General features: G+C 38.4%; 1 protein-coding gene across 11 annotated transcripts in view; it reads right to left on the bottom strand.

Moving 5' to 3' along the window:
* LTBP1 (latent transforming growth factor beta binding protein 1) overlaps positions 1–18,164 on the bottom strand; it is a 406,554-nt gene that overhangs the window by 60,075 nt on the left and 328,315 nt on the right. The window lies entirely within an intron of this gene.

Genomic DNA, 18,164 nt, shown 5'->3' on the forward strand with positions numbered 1-18,164 from the left:
TCTCTCTCTCTGAGGGATGGTGGGTGATCATCTCCCATGCTTGGATGTTCAGTCTCAGGCCGTGGTGTTTGGCAGAAATCAGTGACTTTTCAGAACATTGGAAAGAGCCCACATCTGGCACTCGTAGTGTATTTTTTGTCACTTCAAAGCACCCACAGGCAGTCCTTTGCTTTTCCACACAAGAATAAGATTAGGAATGCTTTGCTTCATTCTTGGTCAGGCTGCCTGCAGATACAGACTCTTTCTTTCCTCTGGTGCCTTAGTGCCAGTTACATTAAATTCAGTATGTGACAAGAGTTTATTAATACTGTACTGCAGTCAACGTCCATTAGTGTTAGTGAAAGTCATCCTACACAATAGCCCTCCTCTCTCGTCTCCCTCACACCAGCCATGAAGGTTTTCAAAGGTAAGTGCAGGTTAATTTGTTTACTTTTCTTTATATTTTGTATTTTATTATTTTGTATTATACTACAGTACTATAATCATTTTCACATGAATATTTTTAGGTTGTGGAATGAATCATCTGAGTTGCCATAATTTCTTATGGGGAAAATCATTCGGATATACAAATGCTTCGGATTACTAGCATGTTTCCAGAACAAATTATGCTCACAAACCAAGGTCTTACTGTATATAAATTAGAGTACTGAGTAAACTCAAATGTGTGTAAGTAAAGAGGACACACATTGAAAAGGACACAATTATTTTATATACCTCTAGCTAATGGGGAAAAGAATTCGTCAAACTATGCTGCACTGCCTTAAAAAAAAATCACACACCTAGGGGCGCCTGGGTGGCTTAGTCGAGTGGGCATCTGACTTTGGCTCAGGTCATGAGCTCATGGTTCGTGAGTTCGAGCCCCGCACCAGGCTCTGTGCTGACAGCTCAGAGCCTGAAGCCTGCTTCAGATTCTGTGTGTGTGTGTCTCTCTCTCTGCCTTTGTCAGGTAGTGCTCTGTCTCTCTCAAAAATAAATAATCAAAAATCACACCTATAAGAAGCATTCCAATATTACAGTGTTAAAAAAAATACGCACCTTTGAAATGATGAAATCTAGTGTATCACTGTCCTTAAAATTAACCAGTCTGTTTTTTACACCTAGAATGATATCCAAACCCAAGTTTCCTGGGGGGCTTTGTATACTCTGCCCCTTACTCTCCAGCCTATGAGTCACCGTGCCTCCTTCCCTCTCAGCACCTGACACCAGTCTTTTCCACTTCCCTGAATGTATCCATTACTTCCCTGCCTCAGTGTCCTTCCCTTCACCACAACTCCACCTGGCATGCTGCCCACCACCTGGCATCCCCATCCCACTCTTCCAGCAGGTAACTAACTCTTTAGAGCTCAGCTAAAATGCCATTTCGTAAGAGATCCTTTAGATGAAATAAATTAGCTTTCCCCCCTCCTCCTGGTCACTGACTCTTTCCTTGCCTTTATAGCAGCCGTAATGGTTTCTGGTCACATGCTGTCTGGAAAGCTTATTTGTGTATTTACTGCTTGCCCTGTGCACATGCACATCCTAGAAGTTAGAGACCATATCTGGCTTGCTCACCACCACATGCCCATAGCATGGAACCAAGTCTGGCATATAATAGGGGTGCAATGGCAATATGCAACATATTACTTGTTTAATACAAAAGCAAGCAAGGCTTCCACAATCCAGCCTGTGCCTACCTGCTTAGCTATATCTTATTCATCACTTTTCTCTTTCACATGTTCAACTGAAACTAATTTACTTAGTGTTCCTCAACGTGTTCAGTATTTTATGTCTCCAAATCTTAGCTTGTGGTATTTATTCCACCAGGACCCACTCCCGCCACAGCTCCTAGGCCACATTTTTTACCTAGGGAACCTTTGTCTGCCCTCCAAGCCCTTCAAAGCTCAGCTGGAGTCTCTTGGAAGCTCGTGACCCAACCTTGTGTTGAAAAATGTGCCTAGTCACATAGCCTTCTCCTGCCCCTCACTAGACACTTAGGAAGACCCTAAAAAGATGGCACACGACATTAGCAACAAAGCCCAAAGAAAGCTGAGCCACTCACAGTGGGACAAAGAACCAATGAAGCAGTGGCACGGGGCTAGAAAAGCAGCTGGTGACACAACCATTTTCCATGCCTTCAAAAGCAACAGTCACGTTAAAGCTACGCCAAGTTTAAAAAGTTAGATTTATAATGTAGAACCTTGTATCTGAAATTTTCAGAGGCGAACATGAAAAGCTGTTCTAGGATGAAGATAAAAGAACTGAATGGTAAGAAAATGTTCATTTTTATATCCAGGAGCATGAAGGAGTTAAATATAAAAATAGCGCCACAAAGATAAAATACTCTGAAAAACGGGAGGATACGATTGATCACAATACGGAATATGGCAAAGTAAAAAGCCGGTAAGGACATAATAGCATCATAAAATTAAAAACGCACACTGAAGAATTGGGGAACTATCTATCAAGCATTGATAAATCAATATTATCCTTAATACACATAAGAAAAACACAAACTCCACCTCATACAGGCAAAAAATATTTCACAGAAAAGATAAATATAAAAGAAGGTAACCTCACTAAGAGAAAATGTATTATAATGAAATATTACTGGGGCGCCTGGGTGGCCCAATCAGTTGAGTGTCTGACTTCGACTCAGGTCACGATCTCAAAGTTGGTGGGTTTAAGCCCTGCATCAGGTTCTCTGCTGATAGATAGGTAGATAAATAACTTTATACTTGTTAGCATTTTCTAAATTTTCTACAGTGAGCATGTTACTCTCAAAATCAGAACAATTATATAGTTGAAAACAACTATTTGAAGATACCAAAAGTAGAAAATCCGGATCCTCTGTCCCCCTCTTTCTCACTGCCCCTCCTCCATTCATGCATGCACACATCCTCTCTGTTTCAAAAATAAACATTAAAAAAATGAGATATTACTTTCTCCTTATCAAATTAACAGAAAAATAGGAACAGGAGTTTCTTGAGAGTGTCAAGAGCCAAGACTCACTGCATGGGGGTGGAAACAGAAGCCAGCAGAACATTTCTGGAAAGCAAGGTGGTCCCACGTATGGTTAAGACACACAAGGGGCGCCTGGGTGGCGCAGTCGGTTAAGCGTCCGACTTCAGCCAGGTCACGATCTCGCGGTCCGTGAGTTCGAGCCCCGCGTCGGGCTCTGGGCTGATGGCTCAGAGCCTGGAGCCTGTTTCCGATTCTGTGTCTCCCTCTCTCTCTGCCCCTCCCCCGTTCATGCTCTGTCTCTCTCTGTCCCAAAAATAAATAAGCGTTGAAAAAAAAAAAATTAAAAAAAAAAAAAAAAAAGACACACAAGATTGCCAATATCCTTTGATCTTGTATCAAGTGTTTTACAAGCTAGTCTAAGGACATGATCATTGACGAAAATAAATGTTTATATACAAGTGTATTCACAGAGCATTAAATAGCAACAACAAAGGAAACAGTCTAGATCTCCACCATTAGGAAGATACTTTTACAAGTATATGGTATACTCATGTTATGAAATTATGTGGTCATCACAAATTTATTTTCAAAGGGATATAACTATCAAAAAATATAAATACTGTAATGCTAAGTGAAAACATAAAGGTAAAGACAGCCACCAGGGTGGCTCAGTTGGTTAGCCATTGGTTAGCCACCAGGGTGGCTCTTGATTTTGGCTCAGATCGTACCTAGCCATTCATGGGTTAGAGCGTCAAGTAAGGCTCCGCAGGGCCTGCTTGGGATTCTCTCTCTCCCTCTCCCCCTTGCATGCATGCTCTCTCTCAAATAAGTAAACTTTAAAAACTAAAGATAAAAAGTAGAAGATCTTACTTTAATACTTAAGCACTGAAAACTCTAAAAAAGAAATAGGCCAAATATTAACTGGTTGGTAGATAAATAACTTTATACTTGTTAGCATTTTCTAAATTTTCTACAGTGAGCACATTACTCTCAAAATCAGAACAATTATATAGTTGAAAACAACTATTTGAAGATACCAAAAGTGGAAAATTCTTTTACGAGTGTATACCCAAGTATATATTGCACTCTAACCAGAAAAGCAAATGAGTATAATAAAACTATATACACAAAAATTGAATATTCATAACTATTCTAAAAAGAATTATAAAACTGAAAATATTAAACATGTCTTCCAATTGACAAAAAAAAGAATGTCTTATTTTACAATAAAGTATTTTGCTTGAAATGATAACAATTACATGAGAAAAATGCTGCTAATTATTAACAATAGTATATGCACATTTTGTTAAAAAAGCCACAGCAAATCTAAACAATTGCAACTGCAATTGAAATCAAGCAAACAAAAAAAAAATTTAATGCTTTTTAATCTAGCCAAGTTTTGTTTCTTGCACACAAAGCTGTATTTGTTTAGTTTTCAAAAACTCTGGAGACTGCCCAAAAGTACAAATTTCTGAACATTAATTCAGACATTCTGTTGAATGAAAAGTAAAAACACTTTAGACCTAATCCCTTCCTTCAATACAAATGGTAAATTCCCAGCTGTAAATGTTTTCTACTGGAGACTGACTTTTCTATGGTATATAGTTAAGTATTGTATACAGTTTTACTTTTTATTATGTGAAAATAGATCTTGGACCAGTACGTTTCATATCCCAAACTTATTTTCTTTTCCTTTCATCAACTGTTGAGTTAAAAATCATAGGGAAACATTCTCCAAAAAATATGTATAAAAAAGCAGGGGAGGAAGGGATTGATATAATAATAAATACTCCAAAAGGCAGCCAAAAACAAAAACAAAGGAAAAAGAGATGAGACAAACAGAAGACAGAGAAAGGTATAGATTTGAACCCTCCGATACCAATAATTATGGTAAATGTATGTAAACTAAATTCTCCAATTAGAAGACAAAAATGGTCAATCTGGCTTAGGAAAAAAAAAAAACTATTCTGCTTACAAGAAAAAGGCCCTTTCAAGATAAGAACTTGAAAAATTGGGGAAAGACAAACCATACAAAATCTTATTGAAAGAGGCATATGTAGCTATACTGATAAAGTAGATTCAAAGACTAGATGCACAGGTAGAGACAAACATGGACCAAGGGTCAATACACCAGGAAGACACAAAAAATTCTGTATTTAATTCCATGGTCAGATACTATATAAAACAAAACCCGGGAAACTAAAATTGTAAACAGATAAATCTCCATAATAATGGGAGATTATAAAAGACCCCTTCAGTAAATTATATAATAAGCAGACAAAAACACAGGAGGGATACACATGATTTAAACTATTTACAAACTGAGCACTAGTTAACATATATAGATCCAACTGAAAAACAGACATTGTATTCAAGTACACAAGGAATATTACCAAAACTGACCATATTCTGCCCCACAACAAATTCCAAGGATTGAAATCACTGAAAGTATGTTTTGTGGCTAGAGAGGTATTAAGACATAAAAAACAATGTGGCGCCTAGGTGGCTCAGTCAGTTGAGCGTCCACCTTGGGCTCAGGTCATGATCTCAAGGTTCCTGACTTTCAGCCCTACAACTGGGCTCACTGCTGTCACCACAGAGTCTGCTTTGGATCCTCTGTCTCCCTCTCTCTGTGCCTTCCTCACTTGCACTTTCTCAAAAAAAAAAAAAAAAAAAGAAAGAAAGAAAACATTAAAAAATGTATATAAATAACAAAAGATTATTAAAAATTCCCCAAATGTCGGGTTATTAAGCAAAACATGTCTAAATAATTCACTGGTGAAGAAAAAAAAATGACAATGGATTTGTAATACTTTTGTCTGAATAGCAAAAAATATATCAAAAGTTGAGGATAAAGTCATTCTTAGAAAGAAGTACATAGCCATAAATGTATATTAGAAATATATATATATATATTACAGAAAAGAATGTTGAAAACCCAATGATCTAAGGATCTATCTCAAGAAGATATAAAGACAAATGAAGCCCAAAGAAAGAATAAACATAAAAGCAGAAATTAACATAAGAGAAAACAGAAAAATCAACACAAGTTATTTTTTGCCAAGACTAATGCCTGTAGAAAGACAGAGAACAAAGCAGGGGCGCCTGGGTGGCTCAGTCCATTAAGCATCAGATTCTTGATCATGGCTGAGGTCAAGACCTCACAGTATGTGAGTTAGAGACTACACTGGCAGCGTGGAGCCTGCATGAGATTCTGTCTCTCCCTCTCTCTGCCCCTCCCCTGCTGCTCACTTTCTCTTTTCTTCTATCTTGAAATAAATAAATATACTTAAAAAAAAAGAACAAAACAAAGAAAGCACAAATTAGTAAATAAAAAATGAAAGGCATCACTAACACATTCTACAGACATTAAAAAGAGATATAAAAAAGATATTAGGAACTACTTTGTGACAATGAATTGGAAATTTTACCTAAAATGGATAAATTCCTTAAAAAACAAAGTTAACCAAAATTCTCATGAAAAGTCAAAAAACCGAATGTTACTTTATCTTTTAAAAAATTCTTAACTGTAATTTTAAGACTTTCATAATACCACCCTGCCCCCCCGCCCCCCCCCCACACAAAAGATAATCAAAAACTTCCAGGCCCTAATGACTTTCCTTATGAATTCATCAAGGAATCTGAGAAAGAACTCACATCAATCGTATACATAACTTTTCCAAAAAAAAACCCAGAGGAGGCACTTTGGAACTTATTTTATGAAACCATAACCACCTTGATTCTATAACTTCAGAGAACATCAGAAGTACATTCGAGGTCAATCTCTCTAATGATGCACATATTCTCAACAAAATGTTAGCAATTTGGCTCTAGGGATATACTGTATAAGAAGGATACTATATCATGACTGTTGGATCTATTCTAAGAACACAAGTCTTTTTCCCTAAAAAGGAAAATCAATATGGCTTCAATGTCTATGTGATGGTAGGCAGTGGAAATACCATCTTCAACTATGATTTCCAATCACATGTCAAAGACAGCAGAACAAGATAGATGTTGCCCGGGTTCCAGCACGGTAGATCTGAATCCTCAGCCCGAGATTACTTACGCTTGAACTGTTACACAGAGAAAAATAGGCTTTTATCTTGTTTAAAACAAATAAGCAAAAACAAAAACAAAAATAAAAACAACCAGTGCATGTAATTCACATTAATAGAAAAAAGGAGAAAATACAATAAAAAAAAAAAAGAATACAATTATTTCAATAGATGCAGGAAAAGCATCTCTGATAATTCAAAACCATTCATAATAAAGACTCTCATCAAACCATAACTAAAAGGGAATTTCCAGAGAGCACATATTAAAAAAGCCTACGGCAAACATCAAAGTTAAAGAAATATTCAGTGCTTTTTCTGCTGAGATGAGGAAGGAGACAAATAAGCTAGCTATCACCACTTTCATTGTAGTGAAGGTCCTAGACAGTATAATTAAAAAAGGCATAATTACTGAAAGAAAATAACACTAGCACTACATTATCAGTAGACAACATAGCTGTTAAGTACAAAAGCCAAAGGAATCTGCAGATAAACTAATAAAAATAACAAGTAAATTTAGCAAGCTCATAGGTCCAAGGTCAATGCACAAAAATCAAATTGTTATAAAGGTATAATACACCTTTTAAAATTTATGTATTTATTTTGAGGGGGTGGGGGAGAGGGGCAGAGAGAAGGAGAGAGAATCCCAAGCAGGCTCCACACTGTCAGCACAGAGCCCAATGTGGGGCTCGACTCACGAACCTTGAGATGATGATCTGAGCTGAAATCAAGAACTGACTGAGCCTCCCAGGCACCCCAAGGTAAAATACATTGTAAATACCCTTCACAACAATATAAAAATACTGAAAACCTAGCAACAGCAACAACTCTGTCCAATACTACACAAAAGACGACCACAAAACACCAAAACAAATGACAGAAAACCTAAATAGAAGGATATGTCATGTTTATGTATTAAAAGAGTCAATACTGTAAAATATCAAATCTTCCAAAATTGATCTATTGATTCAGTGCAATTCCAATCAAAATCTCAGCAGATTTTTTTTTTTTTTGGTGAAAAGTGATAAGCTGACTATAAAACTTCTATAGAAATGCAAAAGGCCATGAAAAAGTCTGACAATTTTGATTAAGAACAAAACTGCACAACTTAGAATTTATAGTGCATACATTAGTGTCCATTATGAAGCTACTATAATTAAGACAATATGCTACTGGGTACAAGGATAAACCAATCTAGGGATGGAATGAAGAAGAAAAAGAGTCCTGTATATTTACAAGTGGTTCATGACAAAGTTCCCAGTGCAAATCAGCGGGAAAAGGGTACTCTTCTCAATAAAGGGTGATGATCCAATTAGAATCCATTTAGGAAATAATTAAATCTTGACCTCTATTTCACACCATACACAAAAAAAAACAGTTTTAGTGCTATTACAGATTCCAAATTTGAAATATAAAACAATAAAGCTTTTAGAAGACAATATGAAAGAGTATCATAATGACTTTAGGGTTTGCAAAGATCATGGACACAGAATGTACTGATCTCAAATGAAATAATTAAAACACTGGCCTTCATTAAAATTAAGAACTTCGGTTCATTTCAACTTACCATTAACACAGTTGTTGTATGGAGTACCTCATTTTGAAGAGGTCTACTATGCAGAATTAGAGAGCTGAAATAATGCTCAAAAAGCCAACACGGTACAAAAGTTGAACATCAACCCTCACAAAGGAAATGCAAATTGACAGGGTAGGAGACTACATTACTAAGTATGGCTAACCTTTAAAAGAACTGACAATACCAATGACTGACAAGGATGTAGGACTAAAACATGTATTAGAAGTCGGGGCAGCGGAAACTGGTACTCCGAAAACTGGCTGTATCTATGAAAGGGAGACATACACGTATTTTAGACCTAGAGATTATACTCCTGAGTAATATTCCACAAGAAATTAGTGACTATATCCACTAAAAGCATGTTCAAGACTTTATTCATAGTAGTCCCAAACTGCAACAAACCAAGTGCCCATCAACAAAGTATATACAGTATATTTACACAACAAAATACTATATAGCAATGAAGGTAACTGATATATTGCTACATATTATACAGGCGAAGCATACAAACAGAATGCTGAAGAAGTCAGACACAAATGAATAACTCCTATATGATTCCACTGATAAACTGTTCAATACCAGGTAAAACAAAGCCACAGTAATGAAGACAAAATAGTGGTTACTGCTCTAAGTGGGTAATGGGGAAGGGAATGGGGTAAAAATTAGGAAGAAGCTACATCAGGAGAGAGCAAGAGAGTGAAATAAAGGCAGGGATAAAGGGAGAGAATCCCAAGCAGGCTCCACAATGCCAGGGCAGAGTGCAACGAACTGTGAGATCACCCATGACCTGAGCCGAAATTAAGAGTCAGACACTTAACCGACTGAGCCACCCAGGTGCCCCACGAACCAAATCATTTTAGATTAACTGCTTTAAAACAAAATTCAAGAAGAGACTTTCAGCTTTTATATTTCAAATTTCCCTGCTCATGGAGGGAAAGACCGACAGAATGGGGCAAATGTGCTATGTCTCAGTGACTGAGGAAACTCACGAGGCTCAGGTTCTGTACCTGGAGAGGACATTTGTCATTAAACAGCTTCGAAAGCCTGCAGTTTGCACTGGGCACACATCTTCCCACTCACAGAGGGAGAGCCCGGGGTGAGGCAGAGGCAATGGGTGGGGAAGCCACTGCATGAGCCAGATGTTGGTTCGATTACAGTAACAATCTCATTATTATGGGTTAAAATCCGAAACTAAGTGTCTGTGATACTTAAAGGAACAATTCTAAATCAAGTTGAACAACGGTACATTTTTAATGAGACATAAACCAGTCTTTTTGACAAAAGCGAAACCTGGACACATAAGCCAACTACGCTTCTTTTAAGAAAAAGAGTATCATGGTGTATTTCTGAATTTAAAAAGCCATTTCTTCCTAGTTCCTCCACTATATGTACTGACAATGTTACAGAAAATCGGGAAAAGTGAATGAGAAGGACTTAAATTTGCTACAGAAAAGAAACATCTCTAAGACTTTCAAGGAAAGAAATGAGAAGAAAGCTTGAAAAAAAAAAAACAAAAAAACTTCTCTGCCCCTGAAGATAAAGAATGAGCCTAATTTACTATTATATAACAGACTATCACAAAAAGTGAAGTATTCGAATGAATTCTCCATGGTGAATACATTCCACGCCATTCAGAAAAGTTTCTTTAGATACAGAAAAGAGTCTGAACTCCAACCACATATTTCTAACCCAATTACTTACAGACACTAACGTGTGAAATGCATTTTGTGTTTCTACACTACATCAAGTTTTTTAAATGCACTATTACTTTGCACATATTTATTTATAACCAGTGGACTGTCTTTGCGTTAATTTAATAGTTGTACATTTTTACAACCAAGACTTTCTAACAAATAAACATCTTCTAACTTCAGAGTCATGGTGTACATTTTCTCTTTTCATATAGCCTTTCTTAGGCTAAGACGTGTTGCCAGCAGAGCTGGGAGAAAGCCCTAAGCACAGGCCAAACATATCAAACCCCAGATTCATCTTTTTGACACGTAGGCCCCAAAAGCAACATAAGATCAGCCAAAAAAATTCTCATTTTTTTTCACTATTCTAATTTTTCTCTTTCTATATTCAAATAGGAGGCCAAGAAAGATCAGTTATGAAACCACAGAAAATAGACAGCATATCTCTAGAAATAACAACTCCAATATTTAAATGCAAATAGGCATCAGCATTAGCCATCGGTTTATTGGCAACTGACTCATGAAACATTTTGAAACTCGAAATGCTTAGGGGGTGCCTGGAGAAAGTCAGTCATGTGGCACTCCTAGGGAAAACAAAGGGTGAAGAATTAAAGCAAACTATGTATAAATGAGTTATCCTGCTATGCTTCATATGGCTTATGTATTAATTTACATAATTAATAATAAATAAGTTATAATAAATACATTTGGGGGTTAAAAGCACATAAAATATAACATAGTACCTTCTTTAGACCCAGACCTGATGACTCAGAACTATCAATTTAAATCACAAATACTTAGGTAATCTGTGTATTGTATATTTTGTGAGCACTGATCACTTAAAAACAAATAGATGTTAAATGCTTTAGATGTCCACATATTTAAAAAAATGGCAATAGATGGCCAAGTAACGGGGGTACCAATGTAAAAAGTGCTAAAATACTAAGACTAATTCACATTCACGGAGCACGTTCCATGGGACCCGGCTCCATTCTAGGTAGACACTTGCCAGCACACAACAACATATTTAATTCTTACAATGGCTCCATGTAGGCAGCAGCATCATTTTCACTATGCACACGGGAAACCAAAGCACAGGAGCTGTGGTAACTTACTCAAGTTCGCACAGCTTGGAAGCAGAGTAAGAGTCCAAGCCCACATACTCAGAACCCACAGCCTAACTGCTTAACCACTGCTGTACCCAATAATTATGCAGGGTGTGCTTTAGAGAATTAAGTCTTGAAAAACTAGGAAAGATTTCACAAAAACACACAATACACTGGATCTGGAGTAATCTTATTGTATCTATTTCCTGATATTCCAGGAGGAGTTACAGACTCCAGCCTTTCACTTAGTCACCATTTACCACGCTCTGATCATTCTCAATGCCATACGGGTGTGAACAAGACCCACTGCGAAGTCCCATCAGTCTTAGAGTCTAGGAGTGGGGTCTGACAATAAATAAATAAGAGAAATTAGAATAAGGTGGTTTAAAAAAAGCAAAAGGGGAACGGGAAGTTCTGGAGGTGAATGTGAGAAAGGGCGATCAGAAAAGGTTTCCTTGAGAAAGATACATTTGAACAAAGACCTCTAATAGAGAGGAGGTGACCATCTCTACACTTCTTAGTACGATAAGTCTCTTTGTCTTAAGCCGTTCACTGCAGCCAAAAGCATTCTGATTAATACTAATCCTACCCATGGGTTTGTCATGCAGATTAAATGAGCAAATTGGTATTATGCACTTAGCACAGGGCCTGGCTCACAAAAACAATTCCGTAAACGCTAGCTATTATTATTTTTGCTATTGTTTTAATAAAGTCATGAAATCAACTGTAGGAAGAATCTCCAGTCCACTCATGTTGGGACTCCGAGACAACCACACAATATTCCATCAGCTGGATGCCTAGACAAATAACCGGTTCTGGAATCAATACATTAAGTGTTACGATTCAAGCCTAAAGTCTAGAAATACCTACCATTCACAACAACCTTCCATGACCTATAAAGAACTCCGGTTGCAGACGACATCAAAAGACTCACCGAAATAGATGCAGGAAGCCTGACGCCCTGGATGTGAGCTGGGTGGCAGGAAAAGGTGTTGAAGGGGCAGCTGACTATCTACAGACTTCACTTTCTGGCAGTTTCGTGTCGATTTTTTTGGCTGCAAGGAAAGTGTTTACTTCTCTGTCTATGCACGGATGATTTTCCATAGCTCTGGGGTTTTAAAAGGTCAGCAGTGATAAAAGGCTTAGGAAGAGCTCTTGAATTTCTGTGCTACTATTATGAATTTCTTTATAAAAATGTTGATATACGGAAGACAATCAAGCAATGCATGGAAAATATGTATTCCAGATCCAAAAGCAGCTTATTCCAGCAAAATTTCCTCAGCTCTCTCCCTAATGATTTAAACATCCATTTTCACTCACTTCTGCAGAAGTACATTCACAGGAGGAGTGAGCGTGAGGAACAGGAGCCTTTACAGCAGGAAGCCACTTCCCTTCTTCACCTGGAATGTTGTATGATCCCTTTCCTTTTTTTATATATGGGAGAAAAAGGATCATATTGTTAACCTAAATTCCCTTTGTTTAGAAAAGAAACACTCAGGTTGTATTCTCACTAGATTTTTCAGTTTCTGACCATAAAGCTACTAAAAAAACAAAAAACAAAAAACAAAACAAAACAAGAAAAAACCCCAACAACCCTAAAAAATCTTTGGGCCAAGTGGCCAGATGTAATATATTATTGTGATAGGGCACTTCAACGTCTTACTTGGCTAAATCATTTAAAAAATATAGTTTCTCCTTGGTGACAGATACAAAGTTCTATCTCCACGCCACAAAGTCACCAATTGCGTGGCATACTGTCAACAATGATTTTATACTTTCCTTCTATACTGTTCATAGAAAATGTACCTAAAAGTCTACAAACAAAACCATGCTTGCTCCTGATTACCTTTTATTGCTTTGATTTGGCAAGCCTTTACCATATTTTCTGGCTCCAATGAACACAAAATTAGCCTAAAATTTGAACCTAACTTCTTTCAGGCTTTCTTTCTTACTTTTTAAAAAAATTTTTTTTTAGTAATTTCTATACCCAGCATGGGACTCAAACTCATGACGACAAGATCAAGAGAAACATGCTCTTCCAACTGAAGCAGTTTTTCTTTTAGTTTTTCTGATACCACCAGTCTCAGTAAAAAGCTAGCCATCCCCACCACTTGCCTTTGGTTACATCTTCCTTTCAAATGAGTGAATTAGCAAGAAGTGGTTTGTAGAAGATACTCTAAAAACTTACAGGATTAGAATCTCTGGAGCTGCTGAACAACAGGACTGGATTCTTTGAATACTCTGGGATTCAGAGCTCAGGCTCCATGTTTTAAGAAGTCCCTTTCCAATCCTTAGAGTTCTCGAATTTGGATCAGTTTTAGAATTATTTTGAAAGTGGGAGAGAAGCTTCTGATTACATATTCTGTCTGAGGTATTATTTTGAAAAGCAATAACTATCCGGGGGAGGAAAATATGGGAGAATACAGAATTCATATTAAGGGTTTTGATTTTTTCCTTTCTGATGAAAAACAGGTCATTCTAGAAATGGCTTGACTTTCAAGATCAGAGGTTATTTTCACTTAAATATTTTTTAATGTTTATTTAATTTTTGACAGAGAGAGAAAGAGAGAGAGAGAGAGAGAGACAGAGGGTGAGTGGGGGAGGGGCAGAGAGAGGGAGACATAGCCTGTGAGGGAGACACAGGCTCCAGGCTCTGAGCTGTCAGCACAAAGCCCGACGCGGGGCTCGAACTCGCAAACTGCGAGATCACGACCTGAGCCAAAGTTGGACACAACCGACTGAGACACCCAGGCGCCCCCAGAGGTTATTTTCAAGAGCAGCTTTAGATACACAATTAAATTGCACACAAAGTTCCCATATTCCCCCTTACCCCCTCCACCCCCTGTCCTCTCACCCAGGTGCCCTCACTATCAACATCCCTGAACATTTGTTATGGTTGATGAACACACAATGACACATCATTATCAATCCAAGTCCACAGTTTACATTAGGGTTTGCTCTTGGTGATGTTCGCTGATTTCTACTCCCCAGTCTACACAACAGAATTGATGTTGGCAATAGAATAAAGGCCCTCAGCAGACAATCCCATGCCCTTTTATTTACTGATAGGCTATTATTAGCAGGTAGATGGGCAGTGTGAAAAAGGCACTTAATATGGTTTCATTTGTTACCCAGACACAATATTTTATTATTTCTCTAAGGCAAAATGGTCAAGTCAGACCTCCCCAGTTAGTATGGTTCCAGCTTTCCATTCCTTGCTCCAGGCCTCAGATCTCTCATACCCTGTTCTACTTGGTTTTCTCACAGGGTTTATCTCCTTCTAGCCTATTATGTAGTTTACTTATTAGTTAACTGTCTGCAAGCAAGTAGGAATTTTTGTTGTTCACCGATGTGGCCCCAGTACCCAGAACAGTGGCTGGCATGTAGTATTCACTGAATATTTGTCTAATGAATGAATGAATGAATGAATGGGGATACCTTCTAAAAGACAGGGAGTGATTTTGGTTGTGGTTTGGAGGCCTAATTAGCCATGACTAACCAGGTTCTGTAAGCCACTGGTGCTGTATTGCTGGGATCCTTCAAGGTCCCCGCTAGGCCAGTGTGACCATTCTAAGGTGTGATCAGGCTGGAAAGCACAGTGAGGTCTAGACATGTCTGATGTCCCCAACTGTACTTGTTGTATAAACTCTCATTCAACCTGGAAGCCCAATGGGGACAGCACTGTGGCCCCTGGCCAAGAGCAGCGTGGAAAGAGAGCCTTGAATGCTGTGATGCAAAGAAGCCAAGGGACGCTTCTCCACAGGGGTCAGGGGACAGGTGTGTGACACTTAAGAATCTGACCGTCCCAAGGGTCCCAATTTGCCCACTCACATACATTCTGGTGACAATAATGAAACCAAACTCTGGGTCAGTTTATAAATGGGATGGGAAACATTTTTCATTAGTTAAAACTCTACAACGACAACAACAAAAGGAAAAAAAACTAAAGGAGCAAAAGAATTGTGATTTAAAAAAAAAAAAACATGAATAGGATAAATTGGGATACAGAACAGTGAACTCAGTGAAAGAGGTAAAAAGTTTTCTTTGCTTTCCTACACAAGATAAACACTCGGGCCAGAGGATGTAAAGGTGGTGGCAGGAGGAGATGAACCACAGTTCCAAGAAGAAAGCAAAGGAAAGAGGAGGAAGTCTGAACTTCTCTGACATCCATGCACGGGAAAGGAGAAAAACGACCCTTATGATATTTACAGCATGTGGCAACCTGTACTTATTTATATCCACAAAGCCTAACTATGCTATATTGTTTAAAGACAAAAACATAATTTTCTGGTATGTATTATTTACTTACTTATCCCAGATTCTCCTCCTGGAACCTAGGCTCCAAGTGGACAAGAACTATGGGTTTTGCCCTCAGAACAGTTACAGTGGGAACAGTAACAGTGCCTGGCACAAGACAGGCTCTCTAACTCTGAGCAAATGACTACATGAATTAACAGCTCACCACATACTTCCCACTCCACTCCAGTTGAATTTCAAAAAACACTGTTGTTCTTCATGCCATGTAGGAGAATCAAGGTGTTCCTCCTTCCTCTATTAGGTACATGTTCCCAGAACACCACGTACACAAGGGAATGGAAGGATCCAGTGATGCTGTTTTTATTTCTATACTATCTGCCATGCTAATTGATAACTTGAGACAGTTTATGCTGACAGAGTATGCCTCTTCACTGTGGTTCAGTAATTGTGACCAGACGCCAACATCTCCCCTAAGCCACGGGAAATCGGGGACGGGCCCTCCTTCCCTCAGTTCGCGGGATTCAGTTAGCCCATCTTAGAGCATCGGGATTCAGTCAGCCCAGTTCAGAACAGGGGACGCCAGCCCTGTGTCCCCAAGGCTTCAGCTGCTTAAACCAGAAGCTCAGAAATGAGTTGGTGGATGGGCATGAAGAGAACCAGCCACTTCTCACTGTTCGCTCAAGTCCTATGTACATCAGTTCCACAGCTAAACCCTTGATCACATGGGCTGGCTTCACCCTACACCACAGCCAGGGGTAGAATCAGGACAGACTGCCACTGCCACAAGTTTCAGGCGAAGTCCAACCAAAGAAAATCTGGACTAGTTTAATGTAGTGGAGTAAGCCCATAAAAAATGAAAGCTTTGCAAAGCTTCTTCTAGAAAGAGAATAACATGCCTACTAATTAGGTAGATTTTTAGTTACACTGCCATATATCAGCACCGTATTCTAAATTACCTATTTTATTACTTATAAAATTGTCCAGCTTCTGGAGTAAAAAAATATGGACCAAGGGTCAAAGAAAGTATACTAAAGTATAGTAATTTACAAAGTACTAGAGGTTTTCTAAAAACACATTTTACAATTCAAGTCTTTGCCAAGTAAATGCCTAACAAAATTAGAACTGCAAGCACATTAGAGTGATTATATAACTCTTGAGTTGCAGAAATCAGTATTTAAAAAGACACAGAATTAAAAGGAAATCACCAACTACAAAAGACAGAGTGGATATGAACGTATTTGCTTTGGTATATTCTTCTGGAACAATAACTTTGACTAGCGAGCATGTGAAGTGACCTGCGCTGTTCTCTGAGTGTAGTTTTTGCAGGGCACAATCATCGGCGGTTATAACTTGGACACTGTTCAACGAGGGTAGCATCGGAAGCATCAAGCCTGCACCTTTCTGGAATGCAGGAAAACATGTGTCCGGTGTCATCAGTGACTCAGATGGGCTAGCACCCTGGACCCTCGGCCAGGGAACGCTGCGGTCTCTGCAGAACAATTATGTGTTCATGTGGTATATTTCTTAAGAACTCTCGTCCTAAGGTTGAAATATAAAATTAATGTAAAGCTCAAATCACTCCAGCATGGATTTCCTTGCAAATCTCTCATGGCCACCTTTAATGATGTTTTTCTCCATTTCCCAACTTTTGATGGCTTCCAAACCCCTCAAAATCTGCTCGCTCAAACCGCACCCCGCACTATCTCTCTTTTGCTTGAAGCCAAATCTGGCATCAGTGTTTTGTCTACTCAGCAGGAGAGCAATTTCAACAATCTCCTGCTTTTTATAAGATCAGTTTATTCTTCCCAATATAATAATTAGTTTCAGATGACCCTGGTCGCTGTTCCTCGGCATGACTCCACTGTGGTACCAGCAAGGAGAGCAGGCACTTCCTGTTGCGCTGGTTTTTTTTTTAGGGCAAAGAATTTCAGTACTATCATGAGCCCAGCACAGAACCTTTGTAATTTACTTCTTTAAAACTTCAGCTGGATTTTGATTACCTAGATGCTCAAAGAGACAGACTGAAATTACGATTATGGGAATCTCCTGTGTTTACTTTGAAAAAGGTTCAGATGAATTATTCCTCAATGTATCAAACTATAATAAATCATGAAGAACACACATCTTATGAATAAGAATAGTGCTGGATCCCTGCAAACACACAGAGGTGGCAAATAGGGAGCTAACATGGTTATCTCAATGTCTTATACCGCAATTAACTTTAAAGGCGATAATAAATACCCATGGGAAAGAAAATTGCCTGAGAGCTAAGGATGTTAGAGAAATACCTGGAAAATCTCTGTTAACAGTGGTAGAAAAATCATGCAAGACATGTTTACAACGATGAGGATGATCGATATGACCCCTAATCAAAACTGGCAGAGGACGGATTTCCATCAGGGAGGTTGCTCGACGTCTCCTCCAGGTGTACCTAAAATCATCATGTCCTGCACATTTCAACCAATTAATTCAGTACCAGAAAGGAATCATCTGGAGTATTTTCACCAGCATGACCTTAGGTTATCCTACTTGTGAACCC

Source organism: Lynx canadensis, chromosome A3 (genome assembly GCF_007474595.2).
Source record: "Lynx canadensis isolate LIC74 chromosome A3, mLynCan4.pri.v2, whole genome shotgun sequence".
NCBI classification, from domain to species: Eukaryota; Metazoa; Chordata; class Mammalia; order Carnivora; family Felidae; genus Lynx; species Lynx canadensis.